This window comes from Protopterus annectens, chromosome 10.part0 (assembly GCF_019279795.1).
Source record: "Protopterus annectens isolate FY-2018-M chromosome 10.part0, PAN1.0, whole genome shotgun sequence".
NCBI lineage: Eukaryota > Metazoa > Chordata > Ceratodontiformes > Protopteridae > Protopterus > Protopterus annectens.
In genome coordinates, this window is record NC_056744.1 from 907326021 (window position 1) to 907338383 (window position 12363).

Sequence of the window (12363 nt, forward strand, 5' to 3'; positions counted from 1 at the left end):
TGATCAGCATGATAAAGTCTTCCACCATTTTAAGCATTTGAAGCTGAGACAAGGAACCAGGTGCCTGAGACTGGGTCGTCGGTTTTTTGGGTATGGTTTGTAACCTGGGCCTAAGAAACTCGGTGTTTTTTAAAAGATGGTAGTCACGAAATAAGTCATCGGTTTGTTGCAAAAGAAGTCGTCGGTTTGTGTCGAGAATCGGTAGTGCAAAGGACTTCCTCGGAAGCCAGTGCCTGCTCAGCGACTCCGGACCCATCCAAGGTAGAGACGACCGCAGGATCATTAGTCGAAGAAGAGTTATGTGGCATGCCAGACTCCAAAAGGGTCTCGGTAGTGGCCTGCGAATCCACAGAAGCAGGCATCAGGGGCTGCAAAAGCACCTCAATGAGCACAGGAGAACTGAAGACCAGCTTAACGGGAGCATCGTTGGTAGATTTGGACCTGTGCGGTCTGTCTCTGTCTTTACGTTTTTTCGGAAGATCTGCTGTCAGATGGCTTACCGAAGCCATATCAGAATTTGAGGACTGTAAGCAAAAATATCTAGCTACAATAAGGGTCTGATGACATATAGTTCTGGCATTGAACAAAGCACAGAAGCGACAGCGGGAGATGTTGGGATCTGGGCCTAAGCAAGTGATGCTGTTAAGAATGAAAGTCTCGGTGTGGTATTTGCTTTCCACAGGCGAGACAATTGTTAACTTTTTCTGACATCGGTTAGTGCAAGAAAAAAGGATCCCCAATGGGGTACTTAGCTTTAGAAGACTTCAGCTTCAGTTCGGAAGATGAAACTCAAGTAGCGGCCGACTGACACTCATGCAAACTGCTTCTGCTTCAGGCACCACGGCAAGAAAGACTGATGTAATGGCATCGGCTGCCTTACTTTATACCACTGATGACCTGACGTCAGTCCTGAAGTGACAGCAACCGATGCAGAAATACTAAGCCTCTGGTATTCGGGACAGTCGAAGGCTACCCTGGCAGGGATAACCCAAATGTGATGACTGCAACAGTGAAACACAAAGAACATCATCCCTTTCAATTTACCCTGAATGTTATGCTGTGGTGTATGGTGCAGAATATAAAACAAAGGACGGAAATCTGTAAGCAAAACTATACCTTATAACTAAAATGCTGAATATTCAAAACCTAAATAATGACTTAGCCTGACTCAAACACAGTGGAAGAAAGTCAGAATTACTATCTAGGTGACCTGACTTCACTTTGTGTATCTGATGGTGGAAGAACAGGGTACAGCATGATGGCTGTGAGAAAGATGGGGGAGTAATAGTGGTTTCAGTTGGCCAATCAACACCAAAATGGCCAGGACTGCGGATGGTACTTCAATTTATAGTCCGATTTGTCTGTAAGATGGAAAATATTTAAAACACATGGCCATATTGGGGCTGCGCTGGTAGTGGTTAGGGAATGTAATAAGACAGAATGATTGATAGTGTTACGGGCTTTTGTTACGTAGTCCTATATCTCGAGTAATGAGAATGTTGTTGACCAAAGTATACACAGCAGTAATGGTATTGCTTCAAGACCACAATCTGTGCTGGTGGGTAACTAAGTATTTTGTAAGCATTTAAGCAGTTGTCTAGCAGAGTGTAGATTAAATTTTCTCTGCTTTTTCTGGGGTTGGCAGGCCTGAGACAGGGTTAAAGTCACTGGGACAGTAAGAGTTTTTGTTTTCGGGTCTGGTCTGACTCTGGTGATGTTTCAAACTGGGCAAATTCTGTCTGTGATGAGAAATAAGTTGTACAAGTGTTCTAAGGTGGGTAGGACATGGTCTTTTGCTAAACAAGTGAATCAGGGGATGAGGCTGTTTCTAGGTGGCATTGATGGGGGATATTGCCAATGAACTCCTCTGTTTTTTTTTTGCTTTTTATTATTTTAAAGTAGAATTGTGGATGATGATCACGGTCATGATCTGGAATTGAGGTAAAAGGACACACAAAACTGTTAGAAGGGAGAGATGCAAATTCCCTTAGGAAGTCAGGGGGTGTGAGTTGTCATGAGGATATTTTGATGTACTCTAAATGAAGGAGGTCTAAGGGATGGCTCAATCTGCTATCTTGTTTATAAACATTTCAGTCATCACATCAGAATCCCCCCAACACTGCACCTTCTATTCAACAGGCGGGATTTACTGTGCTGCTTGCCAGCCTCTTAAAGTAATCTGTCACTATTCTTATCCTAAGGGTTGCGTTATTGTTGCAATGCCTCTTTATGTAGTTTTACCATAATTGTTTCACAACTGTGATCATTTCCCTTTTTTCTGTTATTTTTCATTCTGCAATGGTTCATCTCCATGTAATTCTCTGTGGAATGCCCCCTGACCTTTGATGTTATGCAAGGGATTCCAAAAAGTCTGTCAGTTCAGTGCAAAAAAGGCAATTCTGATGACTGGGGCTTTTTTTCTAGTGATAGCAATGATGCCCAAGCGATTAATTTAACTTCTGACACTGGAGTTCTAAATCCTTACAAGGATGACCATTATTTGAGTTCAGCAGGAAGTTCAGATGACAGCAACGTTGATAAGGCTATGTGACTTCCTCCATACCATAGTGGAAAGCATTTTAGAAATCATGAATCATACAGGTTTTACTAGGATACAATTAATTTCTTCTGTTGTTGATTGCTAAATGAAATATATCTTTTAAATTGGTGAATGCAGTGGCTTCAGTTGGCCAACCACCACCAAAATGGCCAGGACTGGGGATGGTACTTGCTGTGTGCCAGTGTGGAAATTAGCTCACACATGCACTGGGAGAGTATAAGAAGACCTGCAGGTCCTGGAATCAGCAGCCAGTGGCATATGGTCTAAACCAGAAATGCTTTCATTGCTGGGTTGCCAGTAAGGGTACAAGTGACCTCCATAACTGCCAGCATGATGACTCCTCTCTCTAAGCTCTCACCCTCACAGTGGCGACTCCTCAATAGTGGGAGAATAAGTAGGTTAAAAATGATAATGGCAGAGGCTTGATGGTCAACAAGTACAGTGTGATGCCCCAGACAGGACTCGGGGACTGAGTGGAATCCTGAATGTAGACTGACGCGAGGCTTGGAATAACCATCTGTCCCAATGGTATAAGAGGAGCAGGATCAGGACCCAAGGTCTTTTGCTGGGGAGCAGGCAGAATGAAGAGTCTAATGTACATACACTCACCAAAACTGGAGAGAACTCTCTCAACCTCCTTGAAGGAAGAAACTGAGGGGGGACTCAACATCAACCCAGGAGCAGCTGAAGCATCCAAGGGTTGGGAGGATGGCCTAATGGTTAAGGTGTTTGCCTTACAAACACAAGGTGCAGGGTTTGAGTCTCACAAGGGATAATTGTCTAGGCTTGCAATGGCTTGCAAGGGCAGTTAGCCTAGTACTAACCTATGAGCTAGGATGATCCAAAAAAACAAAGCTGACAATGCTCCGAGACTGACACCTTATCTGAGCTGTCTAGCACCTAAGCTCAAGGAGTAAGGGAAGGCTCTGATATATTTGGAGTAGGTCCCAGACCCCTGTAACCAGCGCAGATGGTTCAACTCCAGTCAGACCAGAGATGTTACTGGAATAGAGTCAACCAAACCTTTGGATCTGCTGGGGACAATTCCTGGGAGAAACTCAGATCCAAAGCCCCAGAAACTGGAAGGCATATCAGAGTAGGATCAACCATATGCAGGGCTGAAGGGCCTAAGTTCTCCGGTCCAACAGGGGTCAGAGCTGGAAGAACTCCCAAATGAATTTAGGTCCTGAGGAATTTCCTTATCATCCTATCTACATCTGCTTCTGCAAAGCTTCTGGCAGACTGGACTGATCAGACATATTAAGAGGTAGCGGGAGGTCTTGAAGATCTATGCACAGGTGTCTCCTGCAAAGAGAGCGAATGCAGTCTAAAGAAGATTGGCTTGGGCAAAAATCTAGGCTCTAACAAGAGAACAGTTTAAGGTCATATAAATATCAGATCTGAAGGACTAGTAGTAGTAGCCTAAAACCTTAGACAGTTTCGGGGACAGAGTCTCAGAACCACTGATGAGGAGGAGCAGTCGGGGGAATACTTCCTGGACTCTCTGCCCTTTTCTCTAGATTTGTCACCACTCTTCTCCCCTTTGTGTCTGTCTGATGATTTTTTTAGCAGACAGAGAGGTTCGAGAAACTGCAGACACAGCTATGGATATTTCTCCTGCACGGGCTTGGAGAAGTCCCTTAAACACATGGCTGCCACACTCACTCTAGGACATGAAACCTTTGCAACAGTATGCCATGCAGTATATGCTTTGCTACTAAAGACTAAGACTCAGTATCTGCCAGTTTCAAATATTAAAGTTTGAGAATATTTTAATCAATAATCCTTTACAGATTTGATGCCCTCCTTTGAATCTGGCTTCCTTAATTCCGACTGCATATGAAGGTGAACCCCATGACTGTTCGATTGTAACTATCTGCTTTCTCCTAGACCAGATTTAAAAGACACTGGATCTTGTAGTCGAAGGAAAGATGGAACATTGGTAGCTGTGCATACTGCTTGTTTTCCTACTACAGTGATAAAAACTGGACATATATTTAAACAAGCTTCAGCCCAAACTGCTGAATTAATTGCTTTAACAGAAGCTTGCAAGATAGAGGGTAAGTTAGTTAACATATATACAGATTCTTACTGTGTTGCTGGGGTTGTACACGATTTTGGTATATTATGGAGGTTAGAGGATATTTAAATTCCGCAGGCACTCCTATTAAAAACTTTTGCAATGTAAATGATCTGCTAGAAGCCCTATTACTTTCCAAAGAAGTACCTGTGATTAAAATAGCAGCACACAGTAAGACGAATTCTGAAGAGAGTAGGGGAAATAATCTTGCTGACTATGCTGAAAAACAAGCTGTAAGGGACATTTCTATTCAGGCTATTTTTGAGCAGCCACTCACTGTAAAATACTGTAAATATGTCATTTCAGAATCAAGCTGACGACACAGAAAGGGTAAGGTGGATACGGGATGGCTGCACTCGTTCATCTGATATGCTCTGGGAACACCAGGATGGAAGACTTGTTATTTCAAGTGCTCTACCCCATTTGGCTGAATCTTATCATCTACTTTCTCATTTGGATAAAAATGCAATTGTAAAACAACTGTTGATTGATTGGTATGCTCCTTATGCTTCTGAAGTCATTCAGCACTTAGTATTTGTCATATCTGCATTTCTTATAATGTCTCTAAGACAAATTCAGTTAATGTGCAACATATTAAAAAGCCTTGGGGACCTTTTTGTTGTCTGCAAATGGACTTTGCTGAATTGCCCATTTGTCTAAGATTCTAGTATTTATTAGTGATTACAGATCTGTTCTCAGGATGGGTAGAGGCATACCCTTGTCACCGAAATGACTGACTGTAGCCAAGAAGTTAGTTCAGGAACTGATACCTAGATTTGGTGTACCTTGCTGTATACACACTGTAAATTTGTAAATTGCTTAATGTCAATATACAATACTATTGCCTACATAGACCTCAAGCTTCAGGAATGGTGGAGCGTATGAATCAGACAATGAAAACTAGACAAGCTAAAATTACTGCTGAGACTGGGCTCAAATGGCCTGATGCCTTACCTTTAGTGCTGTTACCGCATCTAGAATGTTTTCCCCTCTTGAAATTCTCATGGGTCATCCCATGAGAATACTGGCTACCCTATTACCGGCTAATCTGAAACTCCAAATTACTGATGAATTTATAATGCAATATTGTAAAGCTTTATCTTCTCTCTTACAGCATTTACACCTTCAAGTAATAGAGGCACAGCAACAGCCAAGGTTAGGCTACTCACATACCATTCAGCCAGGAGACTTTATGTCCAATCATTTTCCAGAAATAATGCTTTGCAGCCCAGATGGAAGGGGCCATACTTTGTGCTGTTCACCACATCCACAACGATCCGATTGGAAGCCTCACCAACCTGGTTACATGTGTCCCATATTCGTCCTACCAGGCCAGCTGAAGGAAAGTCACCCTTGCCAACCATCTCTTTCGATGATGAAAACGAACCTGTCTCTGCACAAACCAGACAACAGACCAATGGATCAAAGGACCGTTGTGACCAAGATGCCGAAGGACATAATTAGCCTTCTGTATAGACAACCTAACAAGGGGATGTTTGATAAATCGCCCTTCCAAAGCCCAGTTTTGGAATGTATTTGATGCTCAATAACTCAGATCATATAAACCTGATTTAGATGCTTGTTTTTCATCGATCATTGTCTTGGCCACTGTCGTCTATATCATTGTTGTCATAATTTACTTTGACTACCTTCAAAACTGTAAATACTTGTTTTTGTTTCTAAGAAATTATCAAAAACAAATCAAAATGCTGCAGAATGGCACCAGAATTTCAATATTTGTCATGCAATCATAAATACCTATGCAAAGACATTGAATCTCAGTAATTGCTGGGTGTGTGCTCAAATTCGTACTGCTTATGAAAATGGTGTGCCATTATTTTCTATTCCAGTCACTGAGACTGAAATGAGTAAAACACTTTCAGAGATCATAATACACAGAGACCAAAAATCTTCCTGGCACAGTGTTACTGCTTTATCTAAACTAGCTACTTTACGACTATCAGTTAATGTAAATGTGTTGTGTGAAAAAATTTAACTTTTGAAGTAGGAAGAAGTAAATGTAACATTTCTAGGAGAATGTATAATGGGCCTGCCATCAAAGGGATGGCAATGTTAAAAGACTATTATTATATTTTTGGAGGCAGTAGCATATCCATGGTTACCACCAAAATGGTCTGGGAGTTATTATATTGGTAGAGTTATCCCTGCTATTCAACATGTAGAGGCTCTGCCTCAGGGTAAAATTTGCAATACAAGAGAAATAAAGACTGTAAAAAATCCTATCGATAGGATGATTGAAGCTAAGACTGTAAACAATCCTAATATGAAAATCAATGTTTCATGGATCTACCATCATGATTTGGAGCATTCGGCTATGAAGGGACACAAAGATATGGACCTTGGAGATGATGTTACTTCTGGTGCAGGAATCTTACCTGCATATGGAGCTGTAAAAATCAATCTGGGAATTGTGAAAATTACATAAGCTATTAGAGGTTCTCAGTAATAAAACTTTTACAGCAATAAACCTAATCAATACAGAAATGAGTGCAACGTGTGCTGTTGTTTTGCAAAATAAAATATCACAATTTTGTACTTGCTGTGAAAGGGGTACTTGTGCCCTGGTCAAAATTGAATGTTGTTCATTTATTCCTGATAATGAACATATAATCCAAAATCATTTGAGCATAAAACAAAAAGTATCTGAGTTAGAAGACACTAAAGAAGCTGATAGTTCACAGTGGTCATCGTTAACAGATTTAATTTTCTGAATGGAAAGGAACTATTTTAAAGTTCACTATGTTTGTTTTTATCATTATTTTTGCAGCCTTCTTCTAATTGTTTTTAGGTAAACTGCTTATAACAAAATTAATATCTGCAAGAAAAAGTCTCTCTACTGCAAAATCTGTATGCTCAAGATCCACTTAAGGAAAAAGAAAGTTTGTGTCAGGAATATGAATTGGTACTTAAAAATTTTGGGAAAATGTATGACAGTGTATTTGAAAAGAATGAAAATGTTTAAAAGGTGATGCTTTCACAGCAAAGGAAGACTGTGAAGGAAAAAAATATATATAATACGAAAGTTGAGACACGTAATATAGAATGATCTGTGCATGTCAGAGAAAGAGGAAGTGAGTATGTGGTTAGTGCATGACTAAACTTTTAACCATGTCAGCAGATTCTTTTATGCAGTAAACAACTTAACTGCATATGTCCAGGAATGTGCAAAGTACAGCAGATACACTAATATATCTGCTTCATTGTTTACAACGACTTACTGAGCAAATTACATTTATGTATCCAACAAAGTATCAATATTATGCTCGATCAGTAATTTTTCTCTTTTCTCATGAGAAAGTTTTGAATGTAACAACTATAATTTTATTTTAAAGAAAATGAAGACAAGATTCCTGTAGATGACATTAACCATGGGTAATTAATATAGTGAACCATAATAATGCCCTAATGAATAGAAGTATTGAACTGTATTGTCTTTGGTTGATGACAGTGGTCTGTTTGGTGAATGTTATTAATTCTGTTCTGAAATGCTATAAATTGATCTGAGTTTATTAATTCGGGGAGACACACTTAAAATTGCTTGGTCTCCACACACGTATGTTATAATAAATTTTGAAACTCTATCAAGACTATTTATGTAAATATTTTTTATTTCCTTAACATAGCTTAATAATGTTTTGCACACCCTAAACAAATATGGTGATGCCTGGTAATCTGCTTTCGTCAGACCTCTGATATAAAGAAAACAGCCTTCAAATCTGGATTAGAAAATGTTTACAGTTATGTCTGTTACTACTTGAAATTACTTTAGAATTAATCTCATGTGCCATCAACTACATTACAAATCAATGGACTTAGGTGTCTGTTTCTGCCATTCTGCGTAAGTTAAATTCCTTTCTTCCTACAGGTGATTTAATTCTCCCTCACATACTAGTAAATGTAGTTTACATTGCATCAGGGCACCACTGTGTCTAATGTATATATGAAATTACTCTAATCAACAGCAGAATGCTTGTTCCATCAGACCAATAATACCAGCAATGATTATTCTACAACCACACTCAAGATTATTCATTTGTCATCTGCATGTTTTTCAATATTTGCTATTTGAAGTATATAATCATTGACCATATGAAATGTAGAATCACACAACCATAAAAAAGCTGCAGATTTCCAATACCAGTAACTTCCATAGTCACAGAAAACCAGGATATATGGCTACACAGATGAAAGTGGGATGGTTACACAGGATGACATCATATAGTGCTGTAATCAGTGAGGGTACTGCATGAGAATAATACTGCTTTGACAAAAATGCACAACATAAAGTTGCAAAGTATTACTTGCCTGTCTCCTGCAGTTCCTAGTACTGCTTATTAGTCTGCAAATTCCTTGTTGCACTGTAGTGCATCATTACTGGTTAACCCTGAATGTTGTCACACACACACACACACACACACACACACACACACCGTACGACAATTACCCAAGTCTACAACTGTGTGTACTAGCCTTCTCTCAGTCTGAAGGCTACTGATGTCTAAAACTTGTGACACTGTTATTAGTGTGCATGGCACTGTCTTTACAGGTTTTAACAGATGCCAAGATTTCTGAAGTTAGTACATTTGCTGCTATATTGAATGCCAGCAAACTTCTAAAATGATGTCAAAATGCAGAACTTGTACAAATGCATGTTTATTATTCCCAGGGCGGCCCGTGCTATTGGACTGCAGCCCCCCAGCTGTAAAAGAAAGAAGAAAGACCCCAAAAGAAAGAAAAAAGAAACTAAAAAAAAAAAAAAAAAAAAAAAAAGACAAAAAAAAGACAAAAATCGCAGACCTTCGTGCATGCGCACTCGTGGCATTTCCGACATCCAGACTGCTGCTGAACCAGTCTGCAGCATGCGCAGAGGGGCTGGACTGATTCAGCAGCAGTCTGGATTAGAAACACAGTAGTCAAGAGCATCCCAGAAATCTATGCAGTTAGTTACAACTGCATAGACTGGAAAGGGATCGGACTGCAACATCCACAGGCTGGCCTGCTCTCGCAGAAAGGAAGGACTTCAACACAGGATCGGTGACATCTCACGGGAGCTTAGCAAGTGGAGCTATACAGCAATGGAAGGCCCTGGACCCATGCATGTAATGTAAGTGTATTACGAGCAACGGTGTGTGTGTGTGTGTGTGTGTGTGTGTGTGTGTGTGTGTGTGTGTGTGTGTGTGTGTGTGTGTGTGTGTGTGTGTATGTGTGTATGTGTGTGTATGTGTGTGTGTGTGTGTGTGTGTGTGTAGGGTGGGTTACTGTTTGCAACCTTGTTTAAATTAAAATAAGTTTTCTTTGTGTACCAAACCACAACATATATCCAGCGTGCACCTAAGTGCCCACTGGTAACTTTTGGGACGGCATGCTCATATGCATATAAGACTTCTTTATTCCCTAAACCTTAAATTCAGTTTTTATCACGTCTAATAGGACAGGAAATTTGGATGTAAATAGTAGTCAGATTATCAGTTCTAATTTCTGCAGGAGATTTTCTCTCGATGCTGTAGCCGAAAGTCTGTCCCAAGTCCTACATTTTAGTACAGCAAAACTAAGAAAGTGAATACAAGTAAAAAAAAGGCTTGACATCTTAGCAGTTCCTGGCAGGAATTTAATGATATACAGACCATTAAGTACAACATAGAGTGCTCTGTGCAATTAACTCACACTTCTTTGGCTAAAACTGTGTGATGGAAAACTGTATCACGATAATGGTACCTGTCAATTTCCCAAAACGTTAAGCAACACGCTCAATACCTGAATGTTAATTTCATAAACTTCACCTTGCTTTTCATCTGAATTTCATTTACTTTGCGTATGTGTGTATGTTAGATTGAAAGAAAAGGAGAAGCTCTATTACTTTTTGGATATTGAATTTCAGACTTCATATTCTTCAGAAAGTACATGGTAACACAACACCTTTTATTCTAGCAATTTTCTAAGTTTATAAGATGGATATTTGAAATTAGTCCCTATTTCTGAGACTGTATTGGCGTTGTCCAGTTTTTTTCTGCTAAGGTTGAGAGCTATGATAAGAACTGAATTCACTGAATATGTTTGGGGGCTGTATTCCCCTATTACTAGCTTTGTCTACGTGTTTTGTTGTTAAGAAGTTGAGAGCTATGTTGAGAACTGAATTCACTGAATATGTTTGGGGGCTGCATTCCCTCATTATTGGCTTTGTTCCGGTGTTTTGTGCTAAGAGGTTGATAGCTATGGTGAGAACTGAATTCACTAAATGGTAGCCATTTAAGTTTCAGTCTTCCGCTATTTCTCAAAACAGATGATTTGGCATAGTGTTATGTTGCTCTGACTGTTTTGCACAGGGTCCTGGGTTCAATACTTGGCAGCATTTTATTCTAGCAACTTTCCAACATTATACAAGCAATGTTTAAAATGTGTCCCTGGTTTTTGGGTTTTTGTCCCCCCTCCCCCAATAAATTTTGGCTTTTTCTAGATTTCTTGTGCTGCAAAGTTCAGAGATACAGCTGAGTGTCAAGTAGATTTTACAAGAAGCTGAGAGCTACAGGGGAACAAAAGTTTAGTGCTGCTTATGGTGAGTTTGCTTGCCTTGTTAATAGCACAACAGGTAGTGTACTTGCTTTTGATGCAGAAGGCTGTGGGTTCTAGTCCCACATTGTGTGGATGTGTTACTGATACTGTACTGTGCTGTAAAGGGAGTGGGATGCTGCAGTCCTTTTTGGCGAAGATATCTAGTAACTATGAACCTGTTATCAGTTTGCCATCCATTCCCTAGTTCAATATTACTAGCTTATCATTTTTTTAATGCAACATAGGCAATTTATTCATCAAGGGCAACAGGCACTTTATTTGTAGATGAAACAATGAAATATAAAGTTGTTTGCTAGCAGCAACCTCTTCATTAGTTACAGATTTCTTTAATGTGGAATTATTTAGATGACTTTTACTACTTCAGAGATTGTGCATATTTACTAATACTGGCAGACTGTAGAAATTTGAGTAGACTTTTATGATGGAAATGTTCTGAATTGGGCAGTTTTGTCATTATTGGTGCATGCATTTTGTTTGTTTACTGGAAAAATGTTCTAAACAATAAATTTGAAATGCCCTCTAACAACTGTACTGTATTACACAAAGAATATAATTTAATACAATCAGGAAGGTGTATCAAAGCGCACGTGTATGTTTCTTGTGCAAGGGGCCTATGATGTGAAAACAGCCCAAAGTTAATCTTTATCTGCCATTGGCAAAATATATTTTCTTTGAATGTGAGTTTCAATGCTGTTTCAATGAATGTGAGTTTCAAAGGCAGAGAAGTTTTAATGCTAAGTCTGTTTTCATTGTGAGACTGCATTGCTTTGTTTAGCAGATGTCTTGGTGTTTGTGCTGTAAAATGCAAAATAAAACCTTCAAATGAAGTCCAAATCATCGTAGAAGTAAAGCAGTATGCACATTAGTGTTTATGGTAAATGTAGTGAAATAGCCAAGGAATTGGAATGGCTGCAGGGGGGAGGCTCCATTCGACCATGATTTTGTGAGGGGGAAGGGCGGCAAACTCAAAGACAGCCCCGGCTGAATGATACCTCTCAACTGTCCAGATTTTCACAGAATGAATAGATTTTTGCTTCTTAATTTTGGTTTGTTCCTCATAAAATTTGTGGTTTTCTGGCAAATCATTTATTTTATTATTATTATTTTATTTTACATTTGTTGACCGGGCTAG

At 39.5% G+C, this 12363-nt stretch overlaps 1 protein-coding gene across 2 annotated transcripts in view; it reads right to left on the minus strand.

Annotated features, from left to right (window-relative positions):
- The window catches only part of ALG14 (ALG14 UDP-N-acetylglucosaminyltransferase subunit), a 1195903-nt gene that overhangs the window by 664048 nt on the left and 519492 nt on the right, over window positions 1–12363 (minus strand). The window lies entirely within an intron of this gene.